General features: G+C 39.2%; 1 long non-coding RNA gene across 3 annotated transcripts in view; it reads right to left on the bottom strand.

Moving 5' to 3' along the window:
- Positions 1-24,248, bottom strand: part of LOC140264129 (uncharacterized) — a 68,324-nt gene that overhangs the window by 22,955 nt on the left and 21,121 nt on the right. For all 3 annotated transcript variants that reach the window (XR_011906004.1, XR_011906003.1, XR_011906005.1), the window contains exons 2-5: positions 24,032-24,219; positions 23,838-23,932; positions 23,692-23,747; positions 17,467-17,632 (exon numbers count right to left, since the gene is read on the bottom strand). This is a non-coding gene — a long non-coding RNA (uncharacterized lncRNA). The remainder of the gene's footprint in view (positions 1-17,466; positions 17,633-23,691; positions 23,748-23,837; positions 23,933-24,031; positions 24,220-24,248) is intronic.

Raw genomic sequence — 24,248 nt, 5'->3', positions numbered from 1 at the left:
TTTCCATATTCTTTGGCACTAATTTTATTCATGTTTCTAACCAAGAAAATGGCTGGAAATACTCTTTTTTTCTTTTTTTTTTTTCTTTTTCCATCTTGTATGGTTGCCACTCCCTCAGACTCAAATGACTCAGACATTTTCTCTGTCTGCTTAACAATGATGATTTTGTGGTGAAAGCGCTGACACTGTTCTGCCCCTGGTAAGTTTTGTGCTGCCCAGAAATTACTAATTCCCTGTGTATGGTGCTGGAAAATTGCACAGGGTTCTCAGCTGCATGTCCTGAAGATGTGCCTCAAAATAACATCACTTAAACATCCCTCTGAGCTCACATCAGATATAACAACACCTTTATTTGTGTTGAGGGCTGAGAATTGAATTAAGAGCAAAGAACAGTGACTATGGGCAATTTCACACCTCAGTATTCTTTCATTTTCCTTACTTGGATATATTTGTTTGGCAGTATTTACTGCACTTTCTCTTAGGAAAATTCTGAATCGTCATCCATCCCTGATTTTAATAACGCAAGTGTTTTGAGACCGCCAGGTGAGAGAGACTACAAAAGAATATCTTGGAAAATAACAATTAATAATTGGGAAGCATACCTGTTGTGTTATACAGAGACTAATCTAGTCTTGAACTGCTCCAGCCAACACAATGTGATGTTGAAGTAAAATTATGTGAGGCATATATAACTTCTCTTTGAGGTCTTTTCCCAGGTTCTAAATTTGGTATACAACCATTTTATAACATCTATGCCATCATGTTAAAGGTTTTCTCATCTCAAAACATCTCCTCAACCCTCGAAGGGGGCTTTGTGCTCTACTTTTTTCTAACTCCCCTCATTTTTTCTCCATTCTTAGACCCTGATGTCTGATGGTCCATCTTGTTTCTTTAGTCTTTCTTGAGTGTACACTCCATGTGCTCACTTTTTGTTCAAATTCCATCATAAAATTCAGCATTTCCTCTAGTTCTTGAGGGAATTATCATCTTAACATTTGCTAAAAGGGCAAACTAGACAAAAGTGCAATCCACCTTATTTCATAACGCTATTCCACTCATTTGGCTTTATCAGTTCTTTGTTTGACTACTGCCCATGAAAGCAAGGACTGTTGATGTCACAGCCCCCATACAGCAGCTGCTCTGAAGGGCACATGGTGCCCTTGGCCACCAGCAGCTGCATCATGGTGGAGCATTTTGCATGAGTGCATAACTTGTGCCTCACTTCCTTTGGGTTCTGTTGATGTCAATATTTTTTTAGCTATACAGTTTCAACATCATATTACAACAGTCAGGTTTGGTAAAGACCATTGCCTTTGCACGGGGTCAGGAGACCCAAAATACATAGCGCACTCTTAAGCTTAGACAATACAGTGGTGCAGACGAAACATGGGAATGTAGGGTGTGGGATGCAGCCCATCTGTGCCCATGTCCTGCAGACCAGTGGTGCCTACAGCTCAGCATCTCCATACTTCTCCTCACCTTCCAGCTGCTAAATAAACTTACTACGAGGAGGCTATATTTCATTCTGCCTTCAGAGAAAACAATGTTAAATAGCAAAGCAAGGAAAATTTAGGAGAAAGTGAGATAAGTGGCAATCATCTATTTTTTGTTTCTGCAGATCTGCTCTCAGAAATGCTGACACAGCCTGTCCATTTCTCCTCTCTAGCTGTGGGACGTGCCTTGGTTAAGGACTCTTTCAGTGCTGCATTTCCTAAAGACAGCCTTAGAGAAACATGTGGCAGGAACAGAGAAGCAGTTCTGAGCATCCCATGCAGTGCCAGAGCAAGTCTTTGCTTGCAGTCTGGACTAAATGCATAAAGCAGGATGAAGACAACGTGCAAAAGTCACAAAAAGCAGTGAGTCAACCTCTTGTTTTCCACAGACCTCTTTTTTTCTTTTTTTTTAGTTTTTTTTTTTTTTCCAGTACAAGAGCCCACAGGTGTGGCAGCACCTAGTACCATATAGGTTATTTATCCTGAGCCATTTCCTTAAGGAAAGGTGAGAATTCAGGTTATTTTGCCTAGTGCAGCTGCTGTTGTGGTGCAGAACCAGAGTTGCAGTGATGACAGGGTAGTGCGGAGAGCAACACCTCTGCTGGCACCCCTCCAGCAATACCAATCTCCAGCCCAGCTGGGACACCCCATGCACTGTTTAACTGCTGATAACATACAATAAGGATGGTCTAAGCCTTCACTGTGTGCATGTGGTGAGTTAAACCCAAGGACTAAGTTGGAACAAGTTGGTTCATGTGTTTGCAGAGGCCACAAAGCCATGCAACACAGACCACCATATGCACAAACATTCACCGATCCTTGTGGCCTCAGCAATCAAAATCAGGAGTCAGCCCTAAGGGTTTCTATGGCTAATTTGTTCTGGGGGAGCTCTGGCAGAAGAAGAGTAAGGAAAACTGGAGTTTTCAAAGAAAATATGTATTAAGTAGGTATCTCAAATCATGGATAACCCATACTGGGGGTGGCAATACCTTCCTTACATTCTGTGGCAACACATTTGGTCAGTAATTGTGTCTTGGTAACTAACATAACTGTGTAAATTAAGCACCAGTGTAATCCAGAGTGTATGATTCTGCAGTTTTCCAAAAAATAACCCTTGAAAGAATGAATAGGTGCTAATGTCTCCAAAGAAAAAGAAAAAGAAACAGAAAAAAAAAAAAAAAAAAAAAAAAAAAAAAAAAAAAAAAAAGGGTGAAAAAGACCATGCAGGGAATAAAGATCTGCCTGTTTATTCATCACATACTTTTGAGGGCTTTTTGCTCTTTAAATTTGTTCTAATATTATCAGAATTGATTTTTAGTCTCTCTGATCCCAGAGGAAATGTCTTCAGTGAAGCTCTCGGTGGATAACTGTAATGAAGAATCAGCTTGCAGAGCTGTTACTATGGTGCTCTTAAGTGTAGAGCTTCTAAAAAAATTAACTGATAAGAAAATTCTTATGCACTATATTTAGAAGTATTTCACTTCCTAGCTTTTGACATAAAATAATTTAACAATCGAAAGTCTACATGGAAACTGTTTATTTTTTATTGCCACATGTATCATTTAAAACATGTTTTTGTTGGCTTTTAAATAAATCCGGAGTTCAGCAGAAAGCTGCTTACAAAATTCCCCCAAAATAAAATGGGAAGCAAGAAATACACTGTTCTGTTTCCTCATCTTTTTTTTTTTTTAAATTATTTTACTTATTTATTTATTTATTTTGCATTGTGAGAACTGAGTCCCTTAGACTCTACAAGAAAATATTTCTGTACAAAGAGCTCTACTTGAATGTTTACCTTTATACTCCAGAAAGGCATTTCAACAGGGGTACTACTTTCAGACTCTCCTGGAAAAAACCCAGATCTATTTTTAGATGCCAGCGTCCTAAACTGTGTACTGTATCACACAGGGCAATGCAAGCAAAAATGGCAAATTCAGCTTCCTATTATTTTTGAAAGAGAGCCAACACCAGCCCATTTCTGTAGGACAGCCCAGCTTAAAGACCTGTATAATCACTGCCAAAATTGTTATGAGAAATAGGGCAAAGCTGCATCCTACAGGCACCATTTACACTACCTGAAGACAAGCAAGTTCAAAATGACATGAAATAACACTGGTGCACGCAGATGCATTACCAGAAATTTCAGTACTGTTATTACAAATCACTTCACACTAACGCATTCACTCGAGTCCTTCCCACTAAAAAAATAAAAAGCCTCCTCACACCGTTCATAATGAATTACCTGCTGGTGCACAATTAATTTCCTGAAAACCTGCATGGCTGTGTCCTCCCCACCCTGCCTAGGTGCTGCTCAGTGCCCCAGGGCTGGGGGCTTACTGCCCTGGAGGCCGTCTGGTGGCACTTCTAAATAAGGAAAATGCTCAGCAATAAGGCTTCCCTGGCATTGGCCACCTACACTTGTCTGCGACCACTTGAAACTTTGCCGGCAGCTTTGACAATTAGGCTTTGCTCTACAGATGCTTCCAAATCGCTGGCATGGAGAAACAGTCTCCGGGCAGCACAAAGGAAGGAATAGAAATGAAACAGTGTTTGGTAATCAGTCAAAAATAAGCTCACAAACAAATGCTGCCACTTAAATGGCACTTTTTTCCTGCTCTGCAGAAATTTCACCACCTTTGGTGTCAGCGTGAGAGGAGGGCCAATCATAACTGATGGTGAGATAAATAGCAAAAAGATTGTGTCCTTCTGAAGAGATTTGTATTCTCAAAGTCCTGTGGAAACACAAATTAACTAAACTTTGTAACATCCAAATTACATGAGCACAAGCTCACCTTTACTTATAGGCAAGCAAAGAAAAAAAAAAAAAAAAAAAAAAAAAAAAAAAAAAACAACACTTAATTTGCAGGAGCATCTTGTAATAACTCCTGAAAAGCATCCAACCATGTGTTTAATGCAATACTACTTATCCCCTTGGCAGAGATCTAGAAAACAAGTAATGAAACATCTTGCATAGAATCCAGCTATCGATTTATTATGTTATCATCAGCATAAAGATTGTTGGCTTATTATGAATTCTTTTTCAATACTGTCCATTCACTAACTTGTCGGTAAGGATGCTGGACTGCCATTCATCACTGTACAATTGTGTTACTACCTGCAATATCATCAAAAAGGAAAGCTTTTGAAAAAGTAGAGTTTTGTAAGTTTCAGCATGTTATCATGCATTGGGCATGATGATGCCTACTGCCAGTTTCCTTGCTGAACTCCAAGTATAGCTCTGTTATAGTTATGTCATTTCACCTTCCTGCATCCCTGTTTTCATACCTGGCAAAAGAGGGGAAATAAAAAAAAATAAAATAAAAATAAAAATCATGGGGATGTCAAAAAGATTAAAATTGTAATGTTATGGATGTCACTGAAATTTGCATGAAGCACGGGCTTTTCCTGCATTACTCTTTTGCATTGTCTACACATAGCAAGGAGCACTGCTGTGCAGACATCAAAGGCTCTCCGGGACTTCTGGGAACAGAGGAGGACAACATAAGAAGTTACAGCTTTACGAGAAAGATGAATCAAATATTTTCTTAGGTAAAATTTTGCCTTTTTCAAACATACTGTTTTTCTAGTGAACACAAAGTATTCCATGTGTCATGTACATATTACCACTCATTCTCCTGCTAATTATGGAGAACCAGCACACTGAAAACAAATTCTCAGCTCACCTATTTTTAAGAGCTCTTTCTAATTCATTCATCAAATAATATTTTCTCCATCAGAAGAAACCTGTCTTGTTTGAAACTTCCTTCTGAAAAGTGCAAGATAGATTTTTTTTTTTTTTTTTATCCCTGATTTTGAGGAGAACAGATTTTCTGATTGCTGTTTTTGCACCACCTCTGTTCTCCACAGCTAAGGAAGAGGTGGACATCAGGTCTGTGATCTTACTGACGAGCCATGGGACATCCAACCAGATTTCTCTCTGCTGAGGGAGTGCAGTCACCCAAAAGGGTGGTGAGACGCTGGCACAGCTGCCCAGAGAAGTTGTGATGCCTCATCCCTGGAGATGTTCAAAGCCAGGTTGGATGGGGCCCTGGGCAGCCTGAGCTGAAGGGAGAGCCCTGTTCACAGCAGGGGATTGGAACTGGATGGGCTTTGAGGTCCCTTCCATCCAAAGCCATTCTGTAAAGCCTATGATTCTAATGTGGCTTGTTGGCTTTACATCCAGCTTACTCCATGTGATCCAGATGGCTTTTGATCAAGTGCTATCACACAAACACAGAGGCTCACATTCTACTGCAAGGGGTGGCCCTCCACCCACAGCATGCCCAGCTCCCACAGCACCAGTCAAGGCAGAGGAGAGGCCCTCTGGTGTGTAAGGTCATTGTCCGCTTCCTCCCTTTGAAATACATCATTTTTAGAACCTCAGTTTTAAGCACGCTCTATAAATCCAACAGCGAGTCGTACTGAAGTCTCAATTCTAAATAAATAGTTTAAAATAAAAGTTGCATAAATACCCATCCATGCCAACAATACAGTTTGAAAGGGAGTGCTGTAAACACAAAGTAAATTAGATGGGGATCCACTTTTGTGGGGAAAATGGCTACTTAAACTAGTTATTATAGAGAAGATGTTGTTGTGTGGTGCGACAGCACGTACCCATGTGGGTAACCAAGAACTGGTTGAAGAAACAAACCCCACCCGTACCTAGGAGCTGTGCCATGACCAGACCACAATTCCTGTGAGGCATAAATTTAATTTGCTGAAAATGAAGCACAGGCACTGTCGCAGCTCATTAGCCAGCAACAGACATATTGCAAGAGAAGAAAGTGGAATTTGGTGGATGGTCCAACTTCTACATGTGCTGTGAATAAAACAGACTATTGTTTTTTGATAAAGGAGTATTGTTTTGAATGTGCCGGGTAACTAAGTAAAGCCAGCAGAATTTTTTGGCCAAATATAGTCTCTTGCTCACTGCTAAAAATCCTAGCTTTTAAATTAGGAGCTGAAGTCATTGAAAAAAAAGTTTACATTCCTGCAGCCGGCTGCAGCAAAGCCAAACAAATGTTTGGCTTAATATTCATCTCTTTCATGAGCCTTTCTTAAACATCTAAGTCAGAAAATACCATTTCTATTATTTAGTAATTTTATGCTCAAAGCACTGGGTTTGTTCCTTTTTTTTTTTTTTTTTTTTTTTACAACTCTACCCGCCTGTTTCTTTTTTTCTAACTCGTTAAGAAAAGACCCAGAAGGGTCACTGCTGTGGCATTAGGCTATGCAAAGCATTTCATATCTTAAAGAAATCATGGTTTCAGTTTCTGGCACTAGCTCCAGTTGTAGGTCACAGTTACTAGCAGTGTGTTGTTTCTTCCCTCCCTCTTTTTTTTCTATCACATACCATACCTGAACAAAACTACTAAAAAGTGGGGGTAAAAAAAAAATTGAAACAGAGGAAAGGAAGGTGTTGTTTTTCACAGCAGCAACCTGAAGTTGTGAGTCGGGTCTAGAAAGCTGTCAGAGTTAGGAGACCTAACTTTAAAAAACAAACAAACAAACAAACAAACAAAAAAACAGCAATTGTTGCTACACTTATCTAAAGCAACGCTGCATGAGCAACATGCTGGAAAATTATTAGAACAAGCACAGTAATGGCTGGGAGTGCACCTCATCTAACACATCCTGTGAGATATTTGGTGCTCCATGCTGCTGCAGGTAAGGTCATCAGCAGATTCATGAAGGCGCAACTGGGACCGTGCAGACACTCAGGTCCCAGAAACATGATCACTGCAAAGAGAAAGAAATTAAGTAAAACTAGCCCACCATCCTCCTTCCCAGGCTTCTAGAAGTTATATTAAGGTGGCATTCAGGCCAACATCCCAGTGCTGTCAGACACTGTGGGTATGGAGAGTGTGTTTGTTCAGGATCTGTGTTTTCCCTTTTTTTTAAACAGAGGTGGAAGATTTGAATTTCAGGCAATGGGCATTTCAGAACATAGCACAACAGATATTAGCATATTTGCTATGAGACTTCTTAGCTGGACACACACTTGAAGTAAGGAAGCCTACTGCCAGAAGAGAGAAAAGCTGGGATACAGCTCTAAGGATGAGCTTTGCCTTTACATGAGTTAACAAAATGTGCACACTTGACTCACCTTTCTTTCCTTTCCTCCTACTTTATTTCCCTTTTTCTGGATGAAAGAAGTTGCATACAAAAAAAAAAAAAAAAAAAAAAAAAAAAAGTATGATTGAAAATCTTACTTTAAAACTACACATTTTAAGATTATGCCTTGCAAAGCGCCTTTTACATCAGACCTTGTTTCATGACCTCCTGTGCTTGATTACCTCATTTGAGGTCTCAAAACTCTCAGTTTTTGTCCCTCAACATACTGACACTAATGTGCCTTTAATGAAACTATTTTAAGATATAAAGACAAGCATATGTATTAAATGTTTCAAAATTACGATTTTAAATGGACATCAAATCTGGCAAACAGAGTAGTTTGATATCATCTGGGTATAGATGGATATAGGAAATGCAACTTCTCTTTCTCTGCCTACTGTATTCATCTGTAGAATATAAGACACATTTTAATGCTTCTGACTTCCTTTTCTCTGATGCTTGAATATTAGAAGTTTCTAACCACAAATCTGGCTCCTCAGATCCACAACAAGGTGAAAAAAAATCCTTTCAATTGTGACAACACTCAACTAAGAAAACAAATTTCTCAATTTATTGAATTATGTTAACTGAATTAATACCATAACAATCCTTCTCTAATCAGCACCGCAATTTTATCACAAGTCACAGGATATTTGGTGGTTTCCATAAAATCCTCACTCTTTCCCTCAGACAATTAAATCCAGTATTTTTAAGACTCAGACCTTTAAAGTACTGAGAAAAAAAAGCGTGAATCCTAAGTGGAAAAAAAACAGATACAAATGATAAAAATGGTGACTGGACAGAATGAAACACGGATGTCTGGCTTTGACTTACATGTCATAGGGTATCTCTATACATGTCTTTTTCTTTCTTTCTTTTTTATTCAGAAGCTGTTCTCAGTGTTAGGGATCTGGATCATGATTGCTGAGAATCCAGGCATGGCAGTGCTGCTGATTTCATAGCATTCCACTGGGTTCCATGAATCTGTTCCTTTCTGCTACTCCTTTTCTGCTCACCCCAGCCTCATCCCTGCTATGCCAGGAATGTCAGACCAAAGCCTGAATGAAAGGCACCAGCATCTTAGCAGCTAAAGCCCTCTCAGATTACAAGTAACATGGGGGTAACACCAAATGCTGTCTGTGCCACCCACAGCCACTGTCATCCATGTCAAACTTTCACTGACAACAGCTGATCTCTGACAGGCAGTGGAAAATTTTAACAATTTGGAAAAAAAAAAAAAAAAAAAAAAAGGAAAAAAAAAAAAGGAAAAAAAAAAGAAAAAAAATGCAAATCCACAGTTATAAAGAACAAACGAATTGATAGTGACATGGATCACTCACATTAACAGACTACCCTGGTTCTTCAGCATGGTTGGAGAATAGCCACTGCTACCCTGGCATAACTGCTGCTGTGCACTTTAAGAAAAGTAGGACTTCAGAAGGAAGTGTGATGGAAATTTCCAAAATATAGATGGCCTGTTTGGATAAAGACAGGTTTTTTATACTTAATTACTAGGCCTGGGGAGCTTGCCCACCCCAACCGCTGACTGTCTGAGCACAGTTGGACAGATGGATGGATGGAGGCTGTAGGGATCCCCCATGAACACGGGTGCTCCCTTCCCCAGCCTTGCTTTCAACTTTCTTCTAGCTGGAGGGCAGAAGGGGTGCTTGGGATACTGACAGGAAAGAATATTTCCATCAGCTTTGTGGTTAACACATCATGGTCCTGGTTTTTCAAGCCCTGGGTGAGGAATGATTCTATTGTCTTTTGATGCTACTGGTGGGAAAAGATAATCACCAAAATCAACTTATATTCTATCCATTAACGATAAGCTGTATTACATATTTAGAAGCTCTTTAAATGTTACCTGAAAAAAAAATATTTTCCGTGCCATAAATGGGGCTTGTCTGAAAGGTAATGCAGAGAGAAAGGACCGTCATCCCTCAGCAGTTAGGCACAGCTGCAGGCAGACTAGTGAATGCTGTGGCATATTTGCATGCACAGAAGGTTTCCGAACTACATTAAAATTAATTTATATTTTCAAACAGGCTTGAGCTTTTTCATGAAGACACCAGGGTAGGTAGCACATTTCAACATATGCAATTTCAGGTTATCTAAAAATAGACCACTGTGCTCTGTTTTTAGCAACGGAGATATAAATCTGAGGAAACCTCACTAACTTCAGAGTAGCTGCCTCAGATTTACATGTGAATTAAAGATGTCAGATTAGCCTCCGATTTACACTGCACACTACTAAATATGAATCCCTGACTCTGAAAACAAGAGCTGCACTAATGCATATACAACTGGAAATGTCCACATTAATTCCACGTAACAGTCAGCAAGTGAGAGTTAATATTCCCAGGTAGAAATAGGTTGTTAGTGTTCTTTACCACCAGTCTGTTTTAATACCATCATGTGGATTGGGACAGCTGAAACAGCAATCATTCAGAATGTTTTTAAACCATGATTTTTGGTTACCTCACTTATCACCGTCAGAATATTTTCTTCAGCAAATTAAAACCTGGCTTCTTCCTTATGTACTTTTTGAGTATTCCAAAGATTCATTCACAATGCCAAGTTGCAGCAAAATCCAGTGCAATGTAAATCACCCTCTGATATTGCTTTTCCTGTCTCTTTCTGGATAGAGTTATAAATGTAATGAAAAATAAATGATTTTGTATGGCATCAGTGGAGAAATTGGTATAATGGATGGAGTTTTAAAGTCAGATCATCTTGCTAATAGCTAAATAATGTATTTCCTAAGTTGGATTTTGGCTACATAAGTATGAGTGTTTGAACCTTTTTTTTTTTTTTTTTTTTTTTTTTTTTTTTTTTTTTTTTAATTTTAATAAGGAGAGCATTTTAAAGTGCTGAAACTGGGGATAAGGTAACATTATCCTCTTGGCACATTTAATAATATGTACTAATGCAGTCTGTACTTCCAACCCCTCTTCCTTGCCTAGCATTAATGCTGCAAATTGATGTATTTTTCTGAACAGCAAACCCAAGCAGTAATGTGGTCATGGGAAACTGGAACAAATGACCACTTGCTCTGGAAAGCAACACACTGTGAGTTTGAAGTCCTTCTTGTTTACATAGTGGCTTGACTCTCAGCAACAGGTCATAGCCGCAGAAACAAGAGCTGCCTGAAATATCATGTAGGGCCTGTAAACCCAGGAATGTGCTGTGTGCTGCCAGCAGTGCCCTATATGATCTCAAGCAGACAGTCTTCCCGAGACCTGGGAGGATTTCAGACATTTCTGACCAGACCCGCTGGGCTAAGGTGACTTTGACAGAAGTCAGATGGTTAACAGTGAAGCTTGTCTTCAGGCTTCTCAGCTGCTCAGTATTGTAATGTCTTCAAGACAAAGATGTTGCTTGGTACAGAGAGCCACCCTAAGAGTGTTCACGATGTAAATAACAATTTAAAATGCATTCACTTTGTCTTGTTGGAATTTGGAAGGCAAAGAAAAAAAATAGAAAAAAAAAAAAAAAAAAAAAAAGAACTAAGTTGGACCATATAAGTTGGACCATAATACATGACACTGGTCTGTTTCCTCTAAAATATAAAGGCAAAAGTTCATCAAATTTTATTTAATGAGTTATAGCATGCACAAGTAAATAGGGTGGGGGTTTTTTTTTTTGTTTTGTTTGTTTTGTTTTGTTTTTTTCAGTAGCTGACACAGTGGGAATGAGTATTTTGAGGGCGGTGTTACATTATGTCTTTGAATTAAAATTCTCCTTTTTTTAGACTTCCCGTGTGCCTTTCCTTCCTGTTCAGAAAGCAAAAGCATAAAAGGTAGCACACTATTGTCCTGAAGAACAATCCCCTGTGAGAACTGCACTGCCAACACTGTATCACACAGGGCTGCGTAACCTTTAGGTGGCAAACATGAGAACCCCTAGAGCTGCTCCCCAAGGCCCTACCAGAAATCTTCCCAATGTCTGCAGTAACTGTTCTTGGCTGATTTGCAAAGCATTCTTGCTAGTTTTATGGTTGCTTCTAGGCATCTCAGTAGATCCATTTTGCTTAAGATAGATCTACCTTCTCAACTCACACATAACTCTGACTTGTTATGGTTAGCTATCAATTGGCATTTCCAAAAGCACCCATCTCCACCCACTCACCAAGTAGTCCAGGATAGCAGGGTACCTATTACACAAGCCAAACCAGTCAATCTGTTCAAGGGTGTGAAATTCTGAGCTGGCACTGAGTAGTAGCAAAGAATTATTCAGAGGCACCACAGTGTACACATTTTAAAATACATTTAACTTCTCAGTTCTTAAACTGCCTGTAAACTTTTTGAGTTGCAGAGGCTACACCAGGATGTAATTAAGTAACAAGGCTGCTGTCTATAATTATGATGATTCTTTTAAAGGTTCTCATTTATAGGTGTAAATGCTGTGGCCTTAAAACAACTGGCAGCACTGTGCATGGCTTGATTTCAAATTTCTGTACTTACATGAGCAGAGATCAGGAGAAACAAGGAATCCTGCCACTCTTTTTGTGCCAGATGAAGACTGTCCAACCTCATTTCCATAATAAAATCAAAAAGACATACTCAATAATTTTTCATACTTGGGATTAGAAGAACAAACTAAATGCCACAGGCCAGCCCTGAACATGCCCATTCTCTTTAGTAACAGCACTGCAGGAAGCAGTAATACTGATCCGCAGGAACTACTTTAGCTCATACTCATATTTGAAGAACTGGGCCATTGGGTTTTAGTTCTTTGCTTTCCAAACTGCATCTGATCCTTACAGAAAAAAAAGGTTTTAACAAACTGCTCTGAAATGGTTGACCCTACCTGCCACAAAGAGCTGATTAGCCTGAATGAAAATCAATAGCATTTTCATGCAAACAATACAGGTTTTGTTGTTGATTCACATTTACTTTTTCCTGTCAAGTGCTACCTAACATAGTTCAAGACAGAGATACTTCTTAGATTTGACAGGTTAAATTGTACTCTCCTAACAAAATGCATTAGGCTACAGACTAATAAAACACCTTACTTTTAGGCCAGTAAAGCTTCCATTAAAACCAAAGGATATTTGGGTTGTAGAGCCATAAAATGTGCTCTTCAGACAGGATTCTTTCAAACCACAGTTTAGTGAAATGTGTGGATATACCTCCATAGGCTTTACTGAGCTTTATAGAAGGCACTAAGACAGTATGTGGATTGCATCTTCTTAATGGAGATTCACAGGGGAAGAAAAAAAAGGCAGATTTATCATATATGAAAATGTTATGAGTGGTCACTTCTGTTAAAAAATTAGTAAATGGAAAGGCTCAATATGACAAATAATTGTTTATCTTGTCCAAACCAGTAGTGTTGTCCAGTTCTTCCTCATTCCTGACCCTTCAGTCTTCTGAAGATTTGTAATTTTAAGTGAGGGCACAAGGCCTTGAATTGCCAAAAAAAAAAAAGGCAAATTTGTTGCATGCCAATTTTAACAACAATGGCAAAATCATAAAAGAGTTAGACAATTCAAATAAAAATAATAATTGTTCAATTTAGTAGTATTTCACTTCTCTGCAAGGCAGGCATTTGAAGGTAGATAACATAGGTTTCTCTACCAAAGCTGTGGGCACTGTGACCCACTGTTCCTTGTGACGCTCTGCATTTGGATAATGAAGATGAAAGTAACAGCAGCATTCAGGACAAAGTGCACCATCAGTTCACACTCAGATCCCCAGCTGCCAAATAAATACAGAAGTATGAAAGGGCAGACAGGGCTTGATGCCTCAGAAAATGTTTGTTCCAATTTGCCATAGGTGGAGAAAGACATGGAGAAAAACATATGTAATGCCCCTTCCTGAGGTCACAAGAAAATGACTTAAGGTTAGTGTTCCACCATAATCCTTCCGGTACTTATTATCCACTCACCTATTAACTCATAAAAACACTGTGCTGTTGTTTTTACTTCAGGCATCTGTAGAGCACTCTGCTGTTAGAGAATGATTTACATAGATCAAGAAAGAATCAGATCTCTGTGTGTGCAAGAAAAAACATGTGCTGTGTAACTACTGAGCTCAGCCAGCTCTGCTGTACCAGAGGGGACTGGTGGCAAATCAAGAGATTCACCACCAGTCAAGACACTCAGCTCTGCATTTTCCTTAATCTTCATCAGCTGGAAGCAAGTTAAATGACTCCTCTCTGATCCTAAATCAGCAGAATTCTGATTTGAATGTATTTCCCTGAAACTATGCACTGGAGCCAAGGCAATGTCATTATTTCCACACAATCACTGCTATTATGATAAGCCCCCATTTCTGGGGCTAAAGCCTTTTTGTTGTTGTTTTTTTCTTAACAAATCTGAGAGAGCAGGGCATGAGATGGTCTGAAAAATATAACCTGAGATGATGGGATAGTGGTGACACAAAAGTAGCCCTGTGCCACTGCCACAGTTTGGGGACCAGCCACACCTACATTGGGAAGACTGTGGAAGAGAAAACAGGTTAACTCTCCTACTGTTCCACAGTCATCAAAACTGAGGCATTAAACAATTTTTTTCCCAAGCATGATAAAAGAATGTAGAATCATAGAATTGTTTGAATTGGAAGGGATCCCTAAATGTTACCTAATCAAACATCCCTTTAGTGAACAGGTCTATGTACGATTACATCAGGTTTCTCAGAGCCCTGTCCAGCCACACTTTGAATGTATCCAAGGACCGGATTTATTGGATCTCATGAGGTTCTCTGGGGCCCACTCCTGAAACCTGTCTAGGCCCCTCTGAATTGTGTCTCATTCCACAGGTGTGTCAACCACACCACACAGCTCAGTGTCATCTGCCAGCTTGCTGAGGTTGTCCACTGTCGATGTCATTGATGAAAGAATAAAAAAACATCAGTCCCAGTACTGATGTCTGAGGGACACAACGTATCATTAATCTCCATTTTGCCACTGACCATCAGTCTCTGGGTACAATCCTGCCACCAGTTCCTCATCCATCAGTCTGCATAGAAACAGAAAGCTGTATCTTTCTGCGTAGAAACAGAAAGCTGTATCTTTCCTAATTGGAGAGAAGGATGTGAGGGATCCTGTCAAAGGCCTCATTGAAATCCGGATAGATGATATCAGTGTCTCTTCCCTTGTTCACTCATGCAGTTACACCATCATAAATAAGACGAGGTTGGTCAGGCAGGATCTGTTCTTGGTGAAGGCAATATGGTTATCAGCTCCTTCTCTTCTATGTCCCTTAGCATAGCTTCCAGAAGGATCTGCTCCATGATCTTCCCCAGAACAAAGGTGAGGCTGACAAGGCAATAGTTTGTTGTGACATGCTTTCTACCCTTCTTAAAAATGGGTGTGACATTGCCTTCTTTCTAGTCACAGAATCACAGAATCGTAGGGGTTGGAAGGGACCTCTAGAGATCATCAAGTCCAACTGCCCTGCCAAAGCAGGCTCCCTACACCAGGTCTCACAGGTAGGCATCCAGGCAGGTCTTGAATATCTCCAGAGAAGGAGACTCCACAACCCCCTGGCCAGCCTGTTCCAGTGCTCCGTCATTCTCACAGTAAAAAAGTTCTTGCATACATTCGTGCGGAGCTTCGTATGCTCCAGTTTTTGGCTGTTTCCCCTTGTCCTGTCTTCACACACTGCTGAAAAGTGAGATATTTATAGACATGGATCATGTCTCCATGTCCCCTCTCAGTCTTCTTTTCCCAAGGCTAAACAGACACAGTTCACTTAGCCTTTCTTCTCAGGGGAGATGCTCCAGGCCCTTCAGCATCTTTGTGGCCCTCCGCTAGACTCTTTACAAGAGACCCCTGTCTTTTTTGTACTGGGGAGCCCAGAACTGGACACAGTACTCCAGATGAGGCCTCACCAGGGCAGAGTAGAGGGGAAGGATCACCTCCCTTGACCTGCTGGCCACGCTCTTTTTAATGCACCCAAAAGTCAACAAGGACTTGCCCTGACAATCATGATTTTTCAAATATCATTGAGAGTGGCTTGGCGACTACATCAGCCAATTCTTTCTGAACTCTGGGATGCATCTCATCAGGACCCACAGACTTATAGATGTTCAGATTCCTCAGATATTCACGAACCTGAACTCTACTTCACATTCCAAGTGTTATACCTCTTGCTATTGGGCAGATAGACACAAACATCTCTGTACAAAGCACAGAGCTACTTCATCCCTCACAAACACAAGGAAATGGACAGTGTTCTATGCTTGACTGTTTTACCCCTCTAGTCCCCCTCTCATCACTCCCATGATGCTGGAAGCACTCTGTGCTCTGCACCCCATGAATATAGAGCATCTACCTCCTGGAAGACATTTAGAAGAAGGAAGCTAATTGAGGTTCTAGCATGCTCTCTGATTGAGGGAATTATTTTCTTCTGAGTACAGTTCAAATATTTGGGTAAGCTGGCACTAGCAAAGACTACTCATTGTATTAGCTTGTGGAACCAGCCTGGAACTCCTTTGTCAGTCTGGAGAGTACCATGTGAAAAGAAGATACTTGAGGGAGAAAGATTCCAAAGTTCTTCCTGTGAAAATCTCCTGCCTATTTCAAGTATAATGAGGTTTCTGAGATGCCATAGAGCCAATTAATTAAGCAACTGTATAAATAAACATAGATACAACAATTGCACAAGTACACAAAGGCTCACAAACACATACACAAAACCTAGGTTTTCTCTGGAGAATTCGTACTATTTAATAATTGGTTTCTAACAGACACATCTTTGCTTGCTCACACAGCTCATTACACGGAGGGCAGATATTCTGTTCAAGGACCTAAACACTGCTTTTCACAGTGAATAATTTTTCTCTACAGACCACAACTGTGTTATTTCAAGATCTGAATGAATCAAATAAGAGAAAGAAAATTTTGCAACTTTTTTAAAAAGTTGACACTTTAAAGTTTCTAATAAATTTGGGGAAATGAGCCTCATATGCAGCTTCGACTTTAAAACATAATTTAATTACCTCATTACTCCCTCTACGAGCACAAACTAAAACTCATCCAATGTTTTGCAAAGACTGGCTTTGTTTCTCTTCAATGAGTACCACTGAGAATAAACAACATGTACAGGAAAAAGATTTACAAACGTGTATTGATTAAATTGGGTACAACATTTGAAAGACAGCCCACATGTGATGAAAAATCAGAGGTCTGTGGTTTGAAAGACAGTCATGCTGTAGAAAATCAGGTTGTGTTTACCTCAACATTAGATATATCTCTGCATGTATTTGCACTCATAGTGGGTAGAAGGGACAGAATAGTTGATTAATTTGAATCATTTACAGAATTTGCATTGCATAGTCTATCTTTGTGAAGAAAATATTAAAATGTTGTTCAAAATACACTGTACAACTCTGTACTTACCGATTAAGCCTTAAATTAAGTGCAGTACGAAATGAAAACTGAATTACAGGGTTAATTATAGAAGTCCTAAAGCCATATGAGAGAGGGAGCCCAGACAGCATATCAATAGCAAACCCATAGCATGACAGGAACACTATCCAGTTAATGGGTGAACTGACAGCAAGAAGAAATCATCCCGGTCAGCGCTTGGATCCTTCTTGTCTGGCTCCTGCTTGTAGTATGTTGCACGATTTAAGACATGACTCAACTAAATCAAACACTGATGGATTAATTTCAGAATCTGAGATCTTGAAAGATAGGCAAGACTCCTTCACTTGCCAAATACAATCACAGCTGTTTTGAATATCCCTTACAACCTACTTTGATGTGACTAGAATTAAGATATCACTTCATTACAGATCCTAAGACATTTTCTACAAAGCATTTTGTCACACTGCTTCCTACTGCCAGAAAAGATTTGGTGTTAGTGAGCATGCTCAACTTGACACACACAGACTTTCAGTAAAGATACCTGGTAATGGTGATGAAAAATTCATAGGCATCTGGCTTCAACCATGTGAATGCTGGGGATCTCATTATGGCAAGATGAGGTTCTAGATTTGCTGGAAAGACTGGCAGGCACTGGTGTGGTAGGGCTTATTCATTTTAAATAGGTATTGTGATGAGATGTCCATTTCCTGCCAGTAAATATAAAAGGAAATTAAATGGTAACCTTAGACTCAAAGCTTCTTCAGGTGAGAAGCTGCAAGCTTTATGCAGACATCAACAGAGATCTCTCCTTTTCTCTGTATTTCAGGTTATGGATTCCAGACCAAAATACATTAAGAGATTTTGTTTGAAATCAGGAAACACAATTTATCCAGCACACAGAAAGTAGAAAATTAAAAGATAAATTTGACTCTTTCAGTTGTCCCTTATGGGAAGAAAATTTTGAATGTTTTTTCTCTCCACTGTATTCAGCTATATCCAGCAAACGAATGTTTCCTTCTTTTCATTTTGTTTCTTCTTTATCAAATGCTATCAACATTATGTCTGCTAGTTGTTTGACCTTGAATATAGAGAAAGCAAAAGCCCATGATAACATTGAAATTGAAGAGCAAAGAAACACTTTAAGACTGTGGTGAAGCTGAGAACTGGGGTAAAGCCATGTCCGGACAAAGATGATACAAGATCAAGGCCTTATTTATTGAAACATGTATTTGTTCCACAGTTGCTGTGTGTCAGTCTTCAGTGCTCACCTTCCCTGTGGTATCTACACACAATTTTTGTGAGAGAACAAACCTATGTTGTGAGCCAGAACTCATACTGTTGAAAAGAAGCCAGAGATCCAGGTGGACTTTATGCCATGTGACTGGAAGCTATTTTTATCTCCGTCTAAAAAAGGGGAAAAAAAAGAAAAGAAAAGAAAAAAAAAAAAAAAAAGAGAGAGAGAGAGAGAGAGAGAGAGAGAGAAGGGGAAAAAAGAGAAAAAAGAAAAAAGAAAAAAAAAAACAAAAAAAAAAACACCTTCGTGTAGAACTTCAGTTCTTTAAAGGGTTTAATTGCCGATGGAAGGGAAACAATACATTTAAAGGTCATTGTAATTATATCTACTTACTTTTTTTATTCCATAAACAACATTTTGTTAACTTTCCAAATTATGCAGTGTAACTTTGACCTATTTTTTTAGATGCTTGAAAGGATAATAAAGAATCTGAAAGGTAGTAATTTGGGACTTAAAGTTTGAACCTTGAATGCTTTTATTTTTAGTACATAACGTAAAGGATCCTTAAAGAAGGGGAAAGAAGGTAAACCTAGGTCAGGAATGAAAAAGCATTGTCTAGGGAAAAGCAACAAGCTCTTTTGTTTCAGTTTGTTGCTCATCTTTTATGCTTCAAGCTACATTATTGCACTTTCAAATGAATTGTGCAATATCATTTACAGTGTGACCAGAAAAAGCTGTTATTAGTGCTAGAATTAGTAGGATTTTATAGCCTCTTCAGATCTAGAGAATGCTCTAAGTGTAACAATGGCAGTATACACGTAACAAAGACACCAAGTTAACATAAAATGAAATAATTACTTTACATTGTATTTAGGGCTGCCTTACTTTCTTCTCTGAGCTTGTATTACCAGTCTAAAGATTATCTGGATATTCTTCTGCTAGGCACTTGAGAAATATTTGGGATTCAGGAGACAGAAGACATGCTGAAGTTCTTGGAAACTATGTGTCAGCCTCGGTGGCTCTAAATGGAAAAACAGGCTGCAGGGAAATCTGACCAACACTGAGCAACTGTTCTGAAGAATGCAGCAGGTTTTCAAAGCGAAGTCAGGCTGCTCATGCACGCAGCTGTACTGGAGCAGAGCAAAGACCACTGCAGCAAGAAGCATTCCTGTTACTCGATCTTATGAACCTTAAAGAACAACCAATAGGTACAAAGATTTACTAGCTGATAATTACAGCCCTGCATTTATGGGATTTGGGTTTTCAGCCAGAGTCTGAGAATGATAGGAGTCACAGGGTATCATGGTTTTATAATTTTGTTATCAGTATTCCACATGATAACATCATGTAAAGCATGGGTAATTAAAGAGTTAATATTCCAGTTCCATGGACCAACAATTTTCTGGATGTCTCGTTCTCAGAAGAGAAGAACTACATATCCCATGGGACTTCACAGTCAGAGAGGAAGATAAGTCACAGGAGGAAGTCACGAGATCTCACTTTCTGGCTTGAGTTCTACCTTACTCGCTGCCTGGCAGTCTGTGGATGTGCTCCCCAGCTGTGCACTTTCAGTTCAACCTTCAGGCCTTTCAGTTGCAGATTCTCTCTCTCTCCCTCTATCTCTATCTCTCTCATTTTCTTTGATTTATTAGCCTCAGTCTCAATTATATTGTATTATATAGTTATTATATATATATTATGTATTATATTATATATCTTGCACTCTGATATCATATTTAGTAAGATTAAGTTTTCCTCCTTAGATTGTCACCACTGTTCTGTTTTTGAACCCATCTCCCATCTCTCTACCCTTCCTCTTCCCATTTTTGAGCCAAGGGGCCTACAGGCCTGTTGCCTGTCATGGAGATAGACTGATCTAGATAACATCAGGGTATATGTCTTTATCTGAGGCCATGGTATGAAGAACTGTACTGAGCTTCACAGGTGACATCAAAATGAGGATGTCTTCCTGAGGTGTAGCTTTTATTGTAGCACCATTTTACCCTAATGACATAAAATGTAAAATGGTTTTGGTTAAGAGCAAAGCTGGTACACTTTTATTTTTATTATTCCATACTATATATTTTTTTTAATATATGCCATTAATTTTATTTTAATCCTAATAATTACAGGAGGCATAGTTTGTTCTGCCCATAGAGAAGGGCTATCCACAATTTCCCAGAATACAATTATTTTTTTATTAAGATGTGTAAGTGAGGTGGACTTTAATCCAAGATACTCGTTTAAGAATTTTGCTGAGAAGAGAGAACAAGCTGAGAACAAGAAGAGTAAGGATGTTTTCGTAACTGGAGACTATGAAATGGCTGTCATGTAGTACCACATTCCATTACTGTACAAGCTTGTCAGAAAAAAAGCCATTAATAGATAACTTGAGTTCGCTGACTTTTCTTATCCTATCATGGAACTTTAGACTCAACCCTGTCATTCCAAGATGTGCGATATCACACTGAAGGTTTGGGGAACATGTATCTGGTCACCTTGAGCCAGCCTGACATCTACTCCCTCCTCTCCTCTAAACTTGTCAGAAACCCAGACCTTTCAAGAGTTTTTAGTAGATACAAAGTGGAAATCTGAGTATGCTTAGACTAACAAAGTCTACACTAATTTATATTAGAAAATCCCCATGGGTTTCTTTTAAGTTTATACTGTTGATATTGGCTTCTTCCCATTATTTCCACACCCAGACATGACAACAAATCTGCTGAGTCCCTTGGCTTTGACATCTTGCATAAAGAATTCAGGGTCAATAGGATGGAGGATATGGCTGTGTTAACTCAAGCCCATTTCTTGACAAAGTTTTGGCTACAAAACTGAGTTTTCCACTCTTTTCATCTAGTTGATACAAAGGAAAAATATTGCAAAGATGACTGATGTTCTAGGTAGGGCACAAGCATAGACTGTCATAGATAAGATGAAATAGTCTCAGACCAAATGGCAATGTAAATTATTTGTGCAAATTATATTCAGTATAAGGTAGATGTAAACTGCAGTAGTAATTGGCATGAGAAGAGTGGTGATAATTCACCACTTCACAAAAGTGTATCATACTTCAGATTGCTGTCTAGATAAATCTGTGCTTACAAAGATACTTCAGCAATCTCCTTGGAAGTACATCATCTGAAGTGAGTAATATCAATTAGAGTTACAAAGATGAGCTCTTCTTATCTAGAACTTGAGGTCAGTAGCAGATGTTAGAAATTCCTATAGATGCATGCCCAAAGAGAAGGGGTTTTTTTTATTATTTTTTTTTTTTAATGGCAGAAATCTGCTAGCTATTCTTGCCTTATCTGCAACAGCTGAGCAATCTTTCAGTGCCATGAGGAGATTGAAAACTTGGCTCATATCTAGCATGGACAAGCTTGCCTTAATCACATTGCTCTTTTACATGTGCACAAGGACATCAACATTGACAGTGCTACAGTAAAGCAGCCATTTGCTGAAAACAACTGTCAACATTGTCAAGTTTTTTGGAACCTTTTATAATGTGATTTGTGTGACAAAGCTTGTATAATTCTGTTTATCAGCTGCAGTAACAATTTTCTCTAAGGGGGAGATGAATTTTCTATTACCAGCTCCTGCTTGACATTCTAAAGTAAATTAATTAGAGAACATTACAAAGTAAATGAACTGCAACAGTCAGAACTTCTAGTCCATGGGAAACACTTTTGAGAGTTTTCACATGAAGTCACAAAAACTCATGTATAAATTTTATTTTTCCATTTAGAAGTCAGGCTTCTTACAAAAATGTCATGCATTTTTTCTTACTAGCATATAATAACCTTGCCATTGTGCCTGTAAATATGTTTGAAAAAAAGAATTAGAATTAAATTGTGTGTTAAGTGATATAAGAGATTTATTTTTTTATCAGCCAACATGAAAGGCTCAGTACAGTTGGGAAGTAGGTAAAAAGCAAAATAAACATAGTAAAATGCTTCAGAGCCTGAGACAGAAATAGTGCTGAAAATTAGGTGAGCCCAGACTTGGGACTGGTGCCTAACTTACATGTGTATCTCCTATTGCTCATGCTCAGCTCCTCTAGTACATCCAAGCTCGGTCTCGCAGCACCTGACATATTTCAAGTTATGGGACCACTAACACTGCAAATGACTCCTGGCATCCTCTGTGCCACAACACTTTCAGTTTATCATATTCTGCTCTTATTCCTTCCTAGGCGTCAGCATTTTGCAAACTATAAAATGCAATGGTTCTGAACAGTCAGCATTTGGTTAATCTGAAATTCAATTACATTTTCTCCAACCAAATTTAACTTCACAGGTTTAGCTAATTCCTGATCCCTCTAGTCTGTTTTACAGAAGTGCTGTTTCTCCCACATACCATTCATACTGATGAATTATGAAACGGATTGCAAAGGAGAACTGGGCACATTTGCCTGAATAAATCCCATCTCATATCTCAGGTGCATTTTGAGGAAAGCTTTGAATTTACCTCTGTGGCTCTCTTCAGACATTAATGTTGAAGGACCTACTGGGCCCTTAAACAATCCTCTAATAACAAACTTTCTCTAGATCATCTTAAATCACAATTTCTAAGGATGCCTTTTATACACCAGCTGCAGCCCTGCTGACTATCTGAGCAATTACAATTGATTTTTCTAACACATCCTTGCAATACCTGGGAGATATCTCAGCATAAGCTGTACAATTACTGGTATTTATCTTGAATTAAAGAGAGGGAGGGAGAGAAGGACCCTGGGCACAGTACACACAAGGCCCTGAGAGTTTCATAGCTCCCAGAAGGAGCTGAAGCACACTGACAAAGTGAATGGTGTCTCACAATTAATTTGGTTGGTGGCCAGGGGCTACAAATAATTTTCTTGTCCACAGCCAGGGTTACTCAGCTGTATAATAATGATGAAAGCCCCAGCTTCTGCAAGGCTCAGAGTTGCAGAGAATAATTTTGCCAAGGATGGGTTGTATGGGATTGTATAGGTGTTGCTCTGGGCTTACAATGTAATGCATTTCTAATTCTTTCTAAAGTTGAGGAAGAATAAAATGGTTAATCTTCATGATGACAAAAGGAAGCAGGAAAATAAAGTGACACACTTGAATGAACTGTGAGGAAATAAAGTGCACAACATGTGATAATGCCATGACTCCGTGTTACTGCGCATTTCTGGGCTGAAAAGATACGGCTTGATGGGTAATTTGTCACGCTGTGCAATAGAGAACAACAGTAAAGAGACTTCAGACAGAAGAAAATTACACAAATAGTAGGGTGGAAAGGTATAATTGAAGATGGCAAAAGACTGAAAGAAAGACATTTAAAATTACTGTACTGACCTACTAAATGCACTTGGGCGTGGAATCCCGGCCTCACAAGAAGAGGCATTAAACGACTGCAGGCTGTGACACTGCTACAGGATAATGCCAATCTTACAGAGCTCTCAGAGGATAAAAAAACATTCAGTGGAAACTGGAAAAGAATACTGAACCTCTTTTGGTGCATGTGCATAGCCCAAGCAAGGAGTGAATTTACAATGGCAGAAGTTACCTGTGGCCAAGCTGATACTTCTCCCCATGCTACAGTCCTCCTGCAATAGTAGGACTCTGTGGCATATAGAAAAAGTGAGAAAAACTTTTTGGCAAATAATTTAAGGTATTTCTACAGATTTATGACAACATCCAAAATTCACTCACTTCAGTGGGTGAATTAATGGCACCAAAGATTCACTTTCTTCTTGTGAACAACATGAGGCACCATCTTTAGCTTCTGGCACAGGTGGTGTTCATATCTACGGAAAGAACAGTGAGCCAATTACTGGCTGCTGGTTCAGCCAGTTTGTTCTCATGCCACTGCAAATCCCCAGAGACATCAAAAGAGTTGTACTCACCAAGATGTCCTCTGTTCTAGATGTCCACTGTTGATAAGATTCTGGGTCCTCATGAAAAACCCCTGAGTCCAACTCCGTGCTTATGCCCAAAGTCACAAAATTTCATGCTGTGGATAGAGATCTGCAAGTAAAGTTCCTCTTTTGCTGCACTTTTTCTCATGCTCTCCTAGCATTTTGGTTGAAGTGTACTAGAGGAAGCAGACAGAGATCTTACTTT

The sequence above is a fragment of the Excalfactoria chinensis genome, chromosome Z (genome assembly GCF_039878825.1).
Source record: "Excalfactoria chinensis isolate bCotChi1 chromosome Z, bCotChi1.hap2, whole genome shotgun sequence".
In the NCBI taxonomy this organism is placed as follows: Eukaryota; Metazoa; Chordata; class Aves; order Galliformes; family Phasianidae; genus Excalfactoria; species Excalfactoria chinensis.
Note: the sequence above shows the minus strand (reverse complement) of the source record. Positions and strands in the feature narration are given on the sequence as shown.